The sequence below is a fragment of the Mytilus galloprovincialis genome, chromosome 3 (genome assembly GCF_965363235.1).
Source record: "Mytilus galloprovincialis chromosome 3, xbMytGall1.hap1.1, whole genome shotgun sequence".
Lineage (NCBI taxonomy): Eukaryota > Metazoa > Mollusca > Bivalvia > Mytilida > Mytilidae > Mytilus > Mytilus galloprovincialis.
In genome coordinates this window covers 31,777,697-31,792,892 of record NC_134840.1, presented here as the reverse complement: position 1 = coordinate 31,792,892, position 15,196 = coordinate 31,777,697, and the positions used below count along the sequence as shown (strand labels likewise).

The following is a 15,196-nucleotide window of genomic DNA, read 5'->3' as shown; positions in this document are numbered from 1 at the left end:
CTATAAGGAATTCATTACTTATATAACTAAATGTTTATGGTCACAATATAGATCTAGATATTGAACTAATGATTCTTATTTGTTGAGTTTATTCTTTTCAATAGTTCTACACATGACAGCATCGACTTGCTGAGCGTTATAGAATTTTATATCTGTGTTATAGATGACTATATTCCGTTTGTCCAAGCCTTTCCGTCTTAAGACACAAGAATAATCATCTGATCTGACAGGTCATAGACCAATCATTAAACCATCTGTATTGGAATGTTGGATGATTCATATATACAATACATCAAGAAATCCTTTCCCTGTCGACACGTGCAATAGGACGATTACATGATATTTCCTAAGGTTTGTTCTCCTTTCCCTGTCGACACGTGCAATAGGACGATTACATGATATTTCCTAAGGTTCGTTCTTATGTCCTATGACATCGATCGAGCTCCTCTTGTGTGTTAAGCTGGATTAAAGTTGTATAACCTAAAATATCTTTTAAGAAAATATTTTTATTCATGCATAGTCGTATCAAATTCATATTTCATAACAATAATCAAATATTTCAGATGATAATGCAACCAAATCATCACTAAATATATTTCCTGTCGTTGATGGTTTTTATAGCTAACGAGGACAATTCACCAGAATATAGTTGGTGTTCATTAATACTTAACGCTTAGAACGCAGTGTAAGTTACCAAATAAGGAGATCCAATTTAAAACCTATCATAAATTAATTGTTTATTACGAATGGTTTAATTTAAAATCGTTTATTACTTAATTTGTTACCATGAACTTTGTGATGCCTCAAATTCAAATTCTTGGTTGGTGCAAATCAATAAGAAACAATATTTAAGAATTGAGAATCAAAATATTCAGGATTTAAATAACAATATTCATCTTCTTTCTTAATCTACCATTCTCAAATAATAAAATTATATATTTAGTCATTACATACAGAAGTTTACAACAGGTTCCCTATATATTATCTAGAAAAATTGTTTTAGCTAAAGAAAAATGAACATATATTAAGTGGGAGCTAGGGATGCAGAAAAAATGAACAGAACAAAGAGTTGTCAGGTCATTGAAAATACATATATATATGAAGACATGATAACAAACATGACACATTGTTAACAAAATCTATAAATCTATAAATATAACACAAATCAATATTCAAAAACCGCCTTTACGTCACCAATTGTTATACAATAAAACATTAGTTCGCTCCTTTGTTACAAAATAACAAGCATCTTAAAAGAATTTTAATAAACTAACAGTATATAAATAACAAAACTTAAAAAGAAGGGGAAAAAAATGAAAAGTCAGTTTTCTTGGGTGATTTTTTTTATATGTAAGCAATTGAATTTGGCGAGAAATGATTCTTCCTAGATTTTTGATAGATCTAACATTGGCGCCTTTTTTCGTTTAAAAACTACTAGAACACACCCACGAAATCGCGGGCATATACAGCTTGTGAACAGTTGTAGGATGATTTTTTGTAAAAGATATTATGAAATTTCATAAAAGGTATCAAAAGCCCTCTCCCTTTTTCTAAAATCAGATATTTTTTTCCTTTCTGTTAAATTCAATTATTTTCGTGTTTCTGGCCTCAGACTATAATTATTCTCCTTCTCCTTTGCTACAATGCATCTTTTGGTAAAAGTCAAATTAAATTAAAAATTTGCACCGCTTCAAACATGAAATAAATGTAACTGTTTATATATAGACCATTATAAAATATGCTTCTAGGACAATCCATCAGTGCCTTTTCTTTTGAGAGCCTTATTAACATGCCAATGGTAGGATATGAATCTTGTATAAATGACTAAGACCGACAAAGGCTAATTTAAGGGGTGGTCGGAGGTATCCTGATCCCAAAATCCCGGACTTAAAATCATGAAATCTCGAGATGCAGAATTTAAAGAAATTCATATCCCGAAATCCCGAAATAGAAAAATGTATTTCCAGATCCCGTAAGGATCAATCCCAAATCCGAGCTTACAATCACCTGATCCCAACGTTCCGAACTCTACCCTACTTTCATTTTTGCCAAATCACTACTTTCACTTTCAACAATAGATTTTTTATGCCCCATTTATGGGCATTACTGATGTTTTCTAGTCAGTGCATCCGTGCGTTCGTTCTTTGTTCGCCCGACCGTCTGTCCCGCTTTAGGTTGAAGTTTTTGGTCGAGGTAGTATTTGACGAAGTTGAAGTCCAATCAACTCGAAACTCGTAGATATAGTGCCGATGTGGCATCCGTGTACTATGGACACATTCTTGTTTCCACATGTTTTACGTATTTTAATATATATGCAACTGGTATGACCCCTCAAAGAAAACAGTAGACAGAATACAGAGAGTCTCTATATATTAAAGTAGTATAATCGTAGTTTACATGTAGATAAACGCGAAAAATAATTGTCCTCTTTAAGGAGGTATAATAGTTTTGGTTTTTGCGATCTAAACACCATGATATGGAGAACGCTGTGATTGGCTTATTTATTTTTTTTATTTTTGTTATCTATCATACGATTGGTTGTACTTGTGCATTTTTCAAATCGGAAGTCTTATCTATGTCTAAAAGTCAGTCTGATGACGGAATCAATATCCGGACTCCTTTTTTTGTCGTTTTTCTCCAAAAATAACTCAATCTGAATAATCATAAGAATGGATGACAAATGCGACTATGCATGTTACCTATAGAACACAGAGGCATGATGATTAATTTATCGTGGAAGGAAGAGAAGCGACATACAAAAAGAGGTCTTCTCGTTTAATAGTATAGATGAAAAATAACATTGATTTTAAATAATTTTCAAACATGGCTTTTTAAAAAATTAAGAAAACGAAAACATTAGCAGATAAAATTAGAGGGGGTCCAAATATTAAACTATCAAAAAGCGTTTCCATTTGTTTTCCTCGTATATGTCTTTAATCTGTTTCACAATTTACTTTTTGAACTCTTCACAAGTTTGTCTGAAATGACATTTTAAGCCAAAAGTTTTCAACAAATACATCAAATTGATATTTCATCAACATTTTATATAATCGTAAATGAATGGTATTTGAGTAGACTCACCGACTAAAATTTGACCATATGAAAGTCGAGCATTTGTGCATGTATTGTTGCTGGTTATGCACGACTGAGACAGGTTTCCATAAATGCAAAATTTATTTGATTCATATATTCTTCTATAGACCACAAACTAACATTACGTATGCTAAAGTCAGACAGACTTCGTTTATCAACATAAATATAAATTTAATAAAGTTTATTAATGTTCCATATTTCAATTTCAAGGTTCAAGATTTGGTTGATAAATTAAAGAGACATATTTCTGATGTTTATCTTATTAAGTTCGTTTACTTAAGTACACGTAGGTGTTTAAGTTATTGCATGAAGTGGGATTTATATCAATCACAAGAAGAAGTTGTATATATAATGGAATTTGATGCAACTGTCATACAAGTGAGAGGTTTAGCTAGCTTTAAAACCCGGTTTAATTCACCATAAGAAAATGCCTGTACCAAGTCAGGAATATGACAGTTGTCATCCATTCGTTTTATGTGTTTGAACTTTCCATTTTGACATTTAATTAGGGAATTTCCTTTTTTGAATTTTCGTCGGAGTTCAGTATTTTTGTGATTTTACTTTTGTTTAACTGTGTAATTTGAAAAATAGACATAAAATGTTAATGCATATTTTCTTGCTTTTAATATTTATCATGATAAAAATGCATCAAAGCTCGTCAAACTTATTTAAAAATGTTACATACAACAAATCCAGAAAGTTTTTACACTGAAAGCATTTTAAGTTCTTCAAAGAGTTTCTGATATTCCTAATCCGCATGAAACAATTTTCGGAAATTTATCTATGTCACGAAAATTTGAAAAACTGACATAGACTGTTCAAATAAAACGATCAAATTTTTATCTGTTCATGTTGGTTAAATTTATTTACAGAGATAAACACTAATCTTAAGATTAAGCGTTTTTAAAACAATTATATCTTATATATAGTCTTCGCTATTTGTTATCAAGTTCACTAGCATAGTTGAACACGTACCCACAGTTCAAAAAGATGTACCGACAACTATTTAAACAGGTATGATATTTGATTTTTTTCCCATTGTCAGTCAGGCGGTGTTTTGCATTTTCGCCGATCTGCATGTCACTTGCGCCGATTTTGTCTTTCATTGTCGCCGAATGGTACAGGTAAATAACAGGTGAATATTGGTTTGTATCTATCAGTTTAAAACTCTTCCGCTAGCCACTTATACATGTTATATATATATATAATGAATTTTCCATTATAACATGTATATAACTGTTGTCCTCTGTTCACCCGGAAAGATGGAAGTAGGATTTCGAGCAGGATAAGTCAAGTTAAAGATGAAACCACGTGGTAAAAAACTATTTGCAACAATCAATAGTTCAACATTAAAATCCATAAAAACGGATTACAATTAATTTAAATCTGTTCCTGCCGATTATGTATATGCAACACATTGGATGTATTCCTTCCTTATAAATCCATCTCTCCTATGGTTGTTGTACTTACCAACAACAAAGTCCATCTTTTCTTCATGTTTGCGTACAGAGACAGGCTTTCAAGAATTTTCGTTTTGCCGTAAGTAACGGCCCCCGGGACGGTGTTATATAGCCCAAGTTCCCCCATGCCAGTTTTTTCCCCGGGGAAAAACTGGCATGAGCCAATCTTTCCCCCTGGGAAATTTTGAATCATTGCCATTCTTCCCCCGCGGAAATTTGGCAATACGTATACATATAGTCGCTTTTCCCCCATGCCAATCTTTCCCCCATAGTATAGATTTCACTATATTTATATATTTTATAAGTCTGAAAAATAAACCTAACAGAGTTAGAATTATATTTTTACGCAGTCAAATATTTTTTGTCAATTTATATTAACACAAGTCTGTCTATGCATGTTCATCATTCTGTCTATGTGTCAACTAGTTTGTTTTTATTTCCACCAGTCTTTTATAATAGTCTGTCTACATTCTCAACAGTCTGAATATGTTTCACAAGTCTGTCTTTGGTCCACTAGTCCGTCTACATTTTCATCTGTCACGGTCTATGTGTCCACCAGTCTATGCATTTTCAATAGTCTGCATATTCACCAGTCCGTCTTTGTGTCTAATATTCTGTCTACATGTTTACCAGTCTGTCTACGTGTTCAATAGTCTATCTACATGTTTACCAATCAGTTTACGTATCCATTAATCTGCCTACAATACCAGAGTGTGTATGTGCCCACCAGTCTGTCTATACATGTCTACCAGTTGGTTTATATGTCGACCATATTATATTGTGTCAATGTGTCCATCGTCTGTCTACATGATCATCGATTCGTCTGTAAATACATTTTGTTGTGTTATTTTGTCTGATACTAGTATTCCAAATCTGCATAATGCTGACATTTACATGCATCCTTTTGACCTGAAAACTTACTATAGGTGTATACTCCTTACTAATACCCTTATGCTTTTAAATGCCAAAAAGTGTTCGTTAGGATTTATCATAAGCCAAGAAACATTTTAATATGTATTGCCACAACAAGTTACTTTGCAGTCACAAGTTTAGTTTTTCTGACAGCAGGCTAGTATGACAAGAAAAACTTAAAAATAAGATAGTCTTATCTATCTCGGGTTGAAAAACCATACTAAATATACATGGTTTCGCAGTTAATGTCTGTCTCTGCATGCTTTTTTTTTATGAAATGTAGCAATGTCTCATACAAAACAAATCGTTAGTAGTCATTTCGTTATTAAACAACAACCAGTCTTGGAGAACATGATTGTTATTAGTTGTAATTGGTTTTGAAATAGCTTTCAGTAACCGAGTGTACTCTTATTCTGGTGCTAAGTGATTATTGTGCGCCATACCAACATTTTTAGTGAAGCCAATTGCAACTGATCTTTAACATTTTTTCTTATGGTGGGCGCTGTCCAAGGCTGGATTAATCGGGGGTGATTGTTTAAAGTCGCCACCTTCTGTATGTGCCATTCCGAAGCCAGGTCTCGTGTAGTATATATGTTGTTGGTTAATATTGGTTAATTATTAATCTAATACCAAACAGACAACAATAAAATATAACACATGTATATATATTAGACTGCTATTCGTTTGGGAGGCTTAAATATGTAGTTTCTGTTGTAATTGCCCTACCGTTGTCTAATTTATACCATCCTGGATCGGTTAGGACATTTTTGATCTTTTTGTTTGAGGACTGCCCTCAATGCAGTTATAACATCTCAACTGTCACAACCTTTGAAAATTTAGAGTTGTGCCAGTTCACAACGAAAATAACTACTTTCATTTGGCATATCTTAGTAATCTTTGCGCCGTGTTTGGAAATTTTAAAATTGTATCAGCGTCTGTGTTGTTTGCTTAAATTGTATAAATTCAAGATTTAGAAAAAGTATCTCAGTTTGAATATATTGACATGATTCATTTGACATCGTGCTATTATTGAAGAAGGATATCTGTTATCCGAAATATCTAATATTTGTATATTTTATAGTTATTTAATGGTGATGTTGTACCCTTTTTGACTTGTTATATATATATATATATATATATATATATATATATATATATATAACACATGTATATTAATATAATGAAGGTTTCGTACCGCTAAAATAATAAAATAATTTAAAAAACATGTTACTATTTTCTTCTTAGATAAAAATTTGGAACTGACGTCGGCAACGTTATAATTCAAGGGGGAAACATTAGCATCTCGTGCTATTAGGGGGGAAAATTGGCTTGATCCTGGTTTTCCCCCCATAACACTGAGAGGGAAAAGTTGGATCATGCCAATTTTTCCGGGGGGAATAAGTAGATCGATCCAGTTTTCCCCCCGGAAAAATTGGCATGGGGAAGAATGGCTATAGGTAGCCCGAAAAATTGCGATATTAACCATTTACCAGTTCCATTTGATTTGTCTTTATACTCTTTGCCCAACAGAGCGAGACTTGATTTTGCTCCACTATGGGCCAGATGAGAACGATAGCAATCTAGTTTACATTGCGGGATATCATCCATATTTTTGTTGGCGTTATGCATTGATTGTTCAATTACAAAGTCAATATGTATAACCTCGGGCACAAATGACAGTTGTTTTTCACAAATGCAAAGGAATCTAATGTTCAGTAGTTGTATTTGTTGATGTGGTTTATAAGTGTTTCTCGTTTTTTATATAGTTTAGACCGTTTGTTTTCCCGTTTGAATGATTTTACACTAGTCATCTGTAGGCCCTTTATAGCTTCTAGGACTACTATAACACACTACAAACCTACTAAAATTTAATCAATATTGAATAATTAATTCTATTAGTTTGGAAGCTGGTATTTCACTAAGCACATTGGCCTCAGTGAATATCTGTTTTTCAAAAGTCAATAAAACTACATATTTACCTCATCAAAAGACAGTAATTGTATAGTATTATAGCAAACTTTATGGAATATTACTACAAATATTAATTATTTACTATTGGTAACGTTAATAAGATTCTATATAAGAGAGGTATAAATTTGCATATTGTTTTATTTGAATTTTAATGGTTATGTTCCTGCTTTTAACATCTAACACCAAAAAAGTCATTAAAAACGTGTTACGCTGATTTAAAAAAAAAAAATTACATGGTAAACATTGTTTGGCAGCTTTTAAATTTTGAGCGTTATGATTAAAATACTGCCGCAGAGTTTGAATTAAAAGCTCGTTCGATTGAATGTGTGTTATTTACTCTTATAAATACTGCGTCTGGAGGTCTTAAAAACTCATTTCTGAACACATCTACATATTTTAAAACTGTTATCTGTGCAACACCTGTAACGAAATGTAAGATACCTGTAAGATTGAATTATTTATTGAAGCGAATCTTGTGACGTATGTAAAATCTTGTACTTCTACACATTGTTGTGTCTCTGATACTTACTTGAAAATAACAATGTCTGAACGACAAAAATCTACGGATTTTGGGCTTTCGACAATTTCTGTAAGTATTGATAACTTTTAAATAAAATTGTTTCATAAAATCTGTGGTCATAGTCCTCATTATTTTTGTGTGTGTAGTAAAAAAATTTGGGGTGTGCAACCCTTTAAAAGGTGAGATATATACCTGGGACAGTGCACATTGAATTTACATCGTTTGTATGGACATGTAAATGATAAGAAATCATTAAATTTGTAGTTTTGATATTTTGTTATAACCTTTTGTTCCAAGAATGTTGTTGCTTGCTTCACAATACTATATGACTGAGATTCAACATATTCATATACCCGGTATACATTTTGAAAAGCAAAACATGAGAAATACACAGAGAGTAAACAATGGAAATTTCATAAATAAAGATGAAAGAAGAAATTTCTTTTTCTGTCCGTTTACATTTTGGAATCTAAAAAAGATGTGGTCAAATTTAATCAAGAATTTGAATAGTATTGGCAATGAAGAAAACTAACTTCACATTTGCATGTTAGCATATCCAAGACAAGAAGATTTGCCTAAAAAAAGAAAAAAACAAGATGTATAAAAAAAATAATGATTTTTTTTTAATGTGATAAAGCCCCAGTCCCACTAGACCACGATCGCACCACGCTCACGGCGATCTAAAACAAATTTAGATCGTGGTGAGGTCGCGGTATGAGCGGCATAAAAATGTTAATTTTCGTTGCTTTCACGATACTACTACGTCCTAATTACGCTTCTACAACGATCCCGCTACGATTAAACCACGTTCTCACCGCGCTAATTCTGCGACCTCACTACGCTTATAAAGATCTTTCTACGCTCTTCACGTTCTCACTACGACCATATCACCATAGCACGAGTTATCCGATTGCAACACGATCTTACTGCGATTATAGCACGTTCTTACCACGATTATACTACGTTCATACCGCGATCTTACTACGTTCTCAGCAATACCGTCAATATCGTGTTTCATATCAATATAGTTCCATTCCTTCCATTTCTGATTAAAACGGAGATTTCTCGGAAACAATACATACAGTCATGCCACCGAAATCTACTAGAACACGTAGGCATGGTGGTAGGGGTTGATGTAGAGGCAGCGGGAGCAAAATATAAACGCCATACTAAACTCCAAATAGTACACAAGAAACTAAAATTAAAAATAATACAAGACTAACAAAGGCTCCTGACTTGGGACAGACGCAAAAATAGTGGGGTTAAACATGTTTGTGAGATCTCAACCCCCCCTCCAACCCCCATACCTCTAGCCAATGAAGAAAAGTAAACGCATAGCAATACGCACATTAAAATTCAGTTCAAGAGAAGTCCGAGTCTGATGTCAGAAGTCAGAAGATGTGACTAAAGAAAATAAACAAAATGACAATAATACATAAATAACAACAAACTACTAGCAGTCAACTGACATGCCAGCTCCAGACCTAATTAAACTGATACTATACACATAAATAGTATAATACTTGTCATCAAGAGATGTCGGAACGACCAATCAAACCTAAATTACAACCTATTGCTGGTCCATAAAGCTCAAATGACGATATTTCAGATGTGGTATGAGTGCCAATGAGACAACTCTCCATCAACGTAAAAATCTATAAAAGTATACCATTATAGACCAAGGTACGGCCTTCAATACGGAGCCTTGGCTCACACCGAACAGCACGCTATAAAGGGCCCCAAAAAATACTAATGTTAATAGTTATCAAAGGTACCAGGATTATAATTTAGTACGCCAGACGCGCGTTTCGTCTACATAAGACTCATCAGTGACGCTCATATCAAAATATTTATAAAGCCAAACAAGTACGAAGTTGAAGAGCATTGAGGATCCAAAATTCCAAAAAGTGTGTAAACCATTTAAACGGGAAAAACCAACGGTCTAATCTATATAAAAAAGAGAAGCATGGTTGATCTGTTAGAGCAAATGGATAAATACATTCAGACAAACAAAATCTAGGGAGTTTTTTTTTATATATTTTATGTGAAAATGACAATAAAAATGATGGTCGTAGTGTGAATGTAGTAAGGTCGTGAGAAGAGCGTGATGAGGACGGCAAGGGCGTGCTAGAATCGTACTATGGTCGTGAACAACGTGGTAAAGTCGTAGTGGAAGCGTAGTTGGGTCGCGGTGAGAACGTGATGGTCGTAGTAAGGTCGTGATAACGTCGCTGTGAGATCGTAGCGCAATCTCTCCGAATAGAATCATGCTTTCGCTACGCTCTCGCTACGATTGTACAACGACCTTTGCGATCCTAGTGCGCTCTCACTACGCTTCTACTACGACCTAATTTCGCCACGACCGCACCACGATTGTTTTGAACATGTTCAAAGTTGGTCACGCTCTTCACGATCTTGAAGACCTCACCACGACCGTGGTACGACCTTACTGCGACCTACACGATCGTACCACGATCATCAAAATTTGAATTTTTTTCACAGATCGTAGTGCGATCGTGGCCTAGTGGGACTGGGGTAAAGTAACGTTCTTTTATGTCTGCAAATTATGCATTGTATTAGAGTATTGGTTGATTTTTTATTTGCTCAATGTCCAGTGCTTCCCCCTTTTCAAGACAAGAAATTATTCATGAAAAGCGTGAAAATTGGAACTGGCATCGAACAAACAATTTATCTTAGCCTGGTGTAGGAACTTACAAAAGATACACCTACGGGACCTCACAGAGATGTTGCTAGGGTTCTGGGTACCATCCTTGCATGCTGCATCCGATTTAACATCCTCATTTCGACCAAACGTTTCGAACTACGTATTTATAGATGCTTATTATCAAATCGTTTGCTGACGGGTCGAAAGAATTCTTCATGTCAACCATATTTGTACACGCTCATCTCCTTTTTGGTATGGTCACTAATGAATTGAACAAGGACAATGATCTAAACATCACCATAATATGTACATGTATAAGTGATTATGTGATATTTGAAATCATCCTAAATATGTATAGCATAGTTTTAGGTGGCCTATTTCATTTCCTTTAGTTTGTGTTACCTTTAACCCAGTGTTGAACGTATACAAATATATATATATAATTTACCTATCAAATATACTACACCTTGATACATATCTTAATTGAACATAAAGTGACAGTAATGTCATGTAAAATGATTCCCTTGAACTTTGTTTTTTTACATCAGTAGCTACAGAAAAATTTAATTAGGAAATAAAAAGTTTATATAAGAGAACAATGCAATTTGATTTTTTTTGGTGTTTAAATGTTGTTTCACAGTTACGTATGGTCGAAATTAATTTGGCTATTTCTTGATGTATGTTAAATTTTCGTTATATGATTTATTTAAATAATGTGTTTTTGTAATGACGTGAATGATCAACGGGTAGTAAGGGAAGTATGTTAAAAACATAATATGCACAGTTTTTGTTTCCCTCCAGAAATATACACCTCAAGATTATACACAGAACCTTAAAAATGTCAACAACAAACATTTAGATATTTTCAACATATCCTTACATACAAATGTACATCAACATTTGACCAGCATCGTATCAAATATTTTTAATTGTTGAAAATCAAATGGGCACCTTACTGGAAATGCATTGTCATTGTCATTTGGTTTTTTAACTGAAGTCGTTGACAATAACTTGGCAATCAAAACTTTCAGGCCACAGCACATATATCGTATACGCCTACTTAAGGATGTACACCTCTGAGGAGCCAAAAATTTCTAGAATTAAACTTTTTTTCTTAACCTGATTTTTGGGTTTATAAGACTGTAACAAAATAATTGGTGAAGAAAAAATCATTTGGTGGTGTACTTCTTTTTTTGCTACGGCCCTGTGAAAATGCCCAATTTTGATGATTTTCCCATTTTTCATCGATTTTTACCTATTTTTGGGCTATTATTATGAAAAAAATCACAGTTTCACAATTAAACATTTTCTCATACTTTCTATAAAGATGAAGTGGACCAATCTGAATAAATTTTACTTACAAAAACTACAGGTAGGTGTTAATATAAGAAAGTTTTATCATATTTTGACGCTTTTTTGTGTAAAATTTACCATGCTGTCAATTTTGTATTTTTGTGATTTTTCTCAGTTTTAAGAACAAAATGCATATTATTTCAACTTTTTTGTTATAAATGAATGAAAAAAGACATATATAAGAAATTTGAAAAGACCAAAATGATATGGGATGTACATGATTCTTGTAAAATCATTTTTTGTATCCCTCACCCATTTTCTCAAAATTTTGGCTAAAAATACTGACTTGATTGGTCGTAAAATTTGAAAACTGGATTACGCGAAAACCATTCATTGTAAATATACAATTTTTTCACAGATTTATATTTGCTTATAATATTTTTTAAATTCATTGATATTTTCCACTTCTATCACATGTTTTGGAAATAATTCAAGAACGAGATTTCAACGAGACTGAACGAGACTGAAAAGTCAGAAGAATACATCCTTAAGACAGATTTTGTTTTTGATATATCTGATATACTTGAAATCAGAATATTAGCAGGAGCTGACAAAGTAAAGGTATCGTGTTTATGTTTAATAATTATTTCATACATTCTAATTTCACAGGGAAATGTGGATCAAAAAGAGAATGTTGAAGCCAAGGATCTAGAGTTGGAAGAAAATTCAAACTATTATGGACAGGGAGAAGTTTTGCCGCTGACTGAAGAAGAGAAAATTAAGCGTTTTGTTCTTATTGCTTTCCCGGTCGTGTTCTTTATCATTGCTGTAGTATTAGCAGCCGTTTACAACTGAAGAATACAAACATGTTTAACGAAAGATGCAACGTGTGCATTGGAATCGTGGGGTAATAAACCAACACAATGACAAAGGCCTGTGCAATGTTCTATATAGAAAACCGTTTCTGTCTGTTTTGGCGATTTTTTTATTTGCTCTCGTTCTTTATTAGAAAAAAATGTATATATATTAAAAGGATAATCTTTGCTAAATAACAAAATACACTTGTTTTCATATGCCTTGATAATAAATTGTTGCATGTCAATTACGATGTATCACAAATGTCTGATTATCATGATTTTTTTACTGTATTATGATACAAACTGAATTAAATAAGTTTTACAATTTTTATAATGTTTTAAGAGGATTTTTTTTTTTGCAGATGGAATACTAGTATTAATTTTTACATGTTGCTAGTACATCTTATTAACATCGTGCGGTTTTGTGCACACAATATCAATTTCCAGCATTCAAACATTAATTTCCAAAATATCCACCACTCCTAAACACCCGATTATCAAAGGGTCTTTTCATCATGCAAGAATATTAACCCCCCTTTCCACACACACGAAAAAAATCTTCCAGTGACGTTCGATTCCCGAGAACAGACCAATAAGATCATAATGGAAGATTTAAACTGAGAAGTCATGCCAACAGAAAGGTGAATAACATGTATGTGCGGTTGGCCTTATGTGCTTGAATTGTTCCTATTTATTCATAAAACGAATCATTATGCATGTACAATGGTGTACCATGTATTGACAGTATTTCAGTTTTGTAAACAAATGTTGCTTCCTGTCAAACATCTATATTCCAGTTGAAGTTTCCCTTGGTCTTCTTTTTGGCGTTTCCGATAATTGATGTAGATAGAAATTGGGGATGATCGCTTTTTATTTTCAGGTTGTCTAGACATAATATATGCTATATACGAATCTAGACTCTTTCTGACCTCTAGATGCCTTACAAGCTCGTCTGACCTAATGTCATTATAAGATTTGGTTATAACTTGATGTCTGTAAAATTGTTAAAAGATACGGTCTTCCGAAACCATAAATACAATTTTATTAGAATTTAACACAACTAATCACTATGGTGGTGTTCATTAACATTGCTATACAAGAAAATACAGGATAAAAAAGTTGTCAAATTATATCTTGAAACTCATACAGAAAATCTGAGTCAGAGTAAGATTTTGATGTCACTCTCTTTCAAAATCCGACTACTCTTCTTTTTTTTAAATAAAAGAGAGGCGAAATATACCAAAGGGACATTCAGACTAATAAGTCGAAAGTAAACTGACAACGCCATGGCTAAAAAAAGAAAAAGAAAAACGTACAAACATACAAACAACAGTACACAAAACAAAACAAAACATAGAAAACCAAAGATGAGCAATACGAACGTCACTCTAAAATCGGGGTGATCTCAGGTGATCCTGGTAAGCAGATCTGGCTCCGTATATAACACCCGTTGTGATGCTTACGTTAAAACTAGTTAGGTCACATTCGAGTAAAGGGAACGGGATTGTTGTTATGACATAAAAAGAATATATCCGGTCATATTTTGATATTCCGTAACGGTCAACCAGCTCGTGATGGCATCCGTAATATTTACGATGGGATAATTTCAACTACTCCACTTGAAACTTTTGTTTGGTTTAATAAAGTTCCTTGTGAGTACAACCCTCTGTCAAGGAAATCATGATAGGAAACACAAGCCCTGGAATTTCGAATCAACTCGGAGATACATACTCTGTATTCAGGCGCTGCTGGAATGTTGCTACATAGCCAACACCTTAAAAGACGATTTTTAATTTTTTTTTTTTTTGCATTTTCGCTTATAACAGAAACTGTCAACATAAAAAAAAACTATCATTACTTTTCAAGAATATATGCAAAATGATAAACATGGTTTGAATAAGTCGAAAGAAAGAACATAAAGCCATTGATTCCTTCAAGGAATAGTTTGATGGGTTTAGTCACTGGGCAATGTTGGAACGTTACGTCAATAAAAAAATGAAAAAAAATAACGGTGTCCGTGTGTTTGGCCTAAAGTGTTTTGGGTTGATTATATTTCCTAAGAAAACGAATCAATATTCATGGTTCAATGTTGAGTCATGTGTTTCCGCTTTGTTGTGTCAAATCTTTGTTATTAGAAAAATTCAAAAGCAAACATATATTGGAATTCCGAGTTCTTTTATAAACAGTCAGGTAATTTGGGTATTGGTGATGATCGATCATATATAATGTTTTTTACTTTTTTTTTTTATCTTGAATCTAATATTGAAAATTTGAAAGAAAAAGGAACAAATAAGGCAATTGTGATTTACAAAATGAACATGCGTAGCAACATATGAACTTGATTGAATAGCCAATCCGCAAAAATCCTGCTTGCCTCCCTCATAATACCAAATGGTCGTCCCAAATAGTTCGTGGACTATATTGT

The 15,196-nt window shown here is 33.2% G+C and overlaps 1 long non-coding RNA gene across 1 annotated transcript; it reads left to right on the top strand.

The window, feature by feature from the left end:
- The first annotated feature begins 7,798 nt into the window (after positions 1 to 7,798).
- On the top strand, positions 7,799 to 13,105 carry LOC143067712 (uncharacterized). Its single transcript, XR_012976013.1, has 2 exons — positions 7,799 to 8,025; positions 12,584 to 13,105. It is a non-coding gene; the product is annotated as an uncharacterized LOC143067712 (long non-coding RNA).
- Positions 13,106 to 15,196: the final 2,091 nt, after the last annotated feature.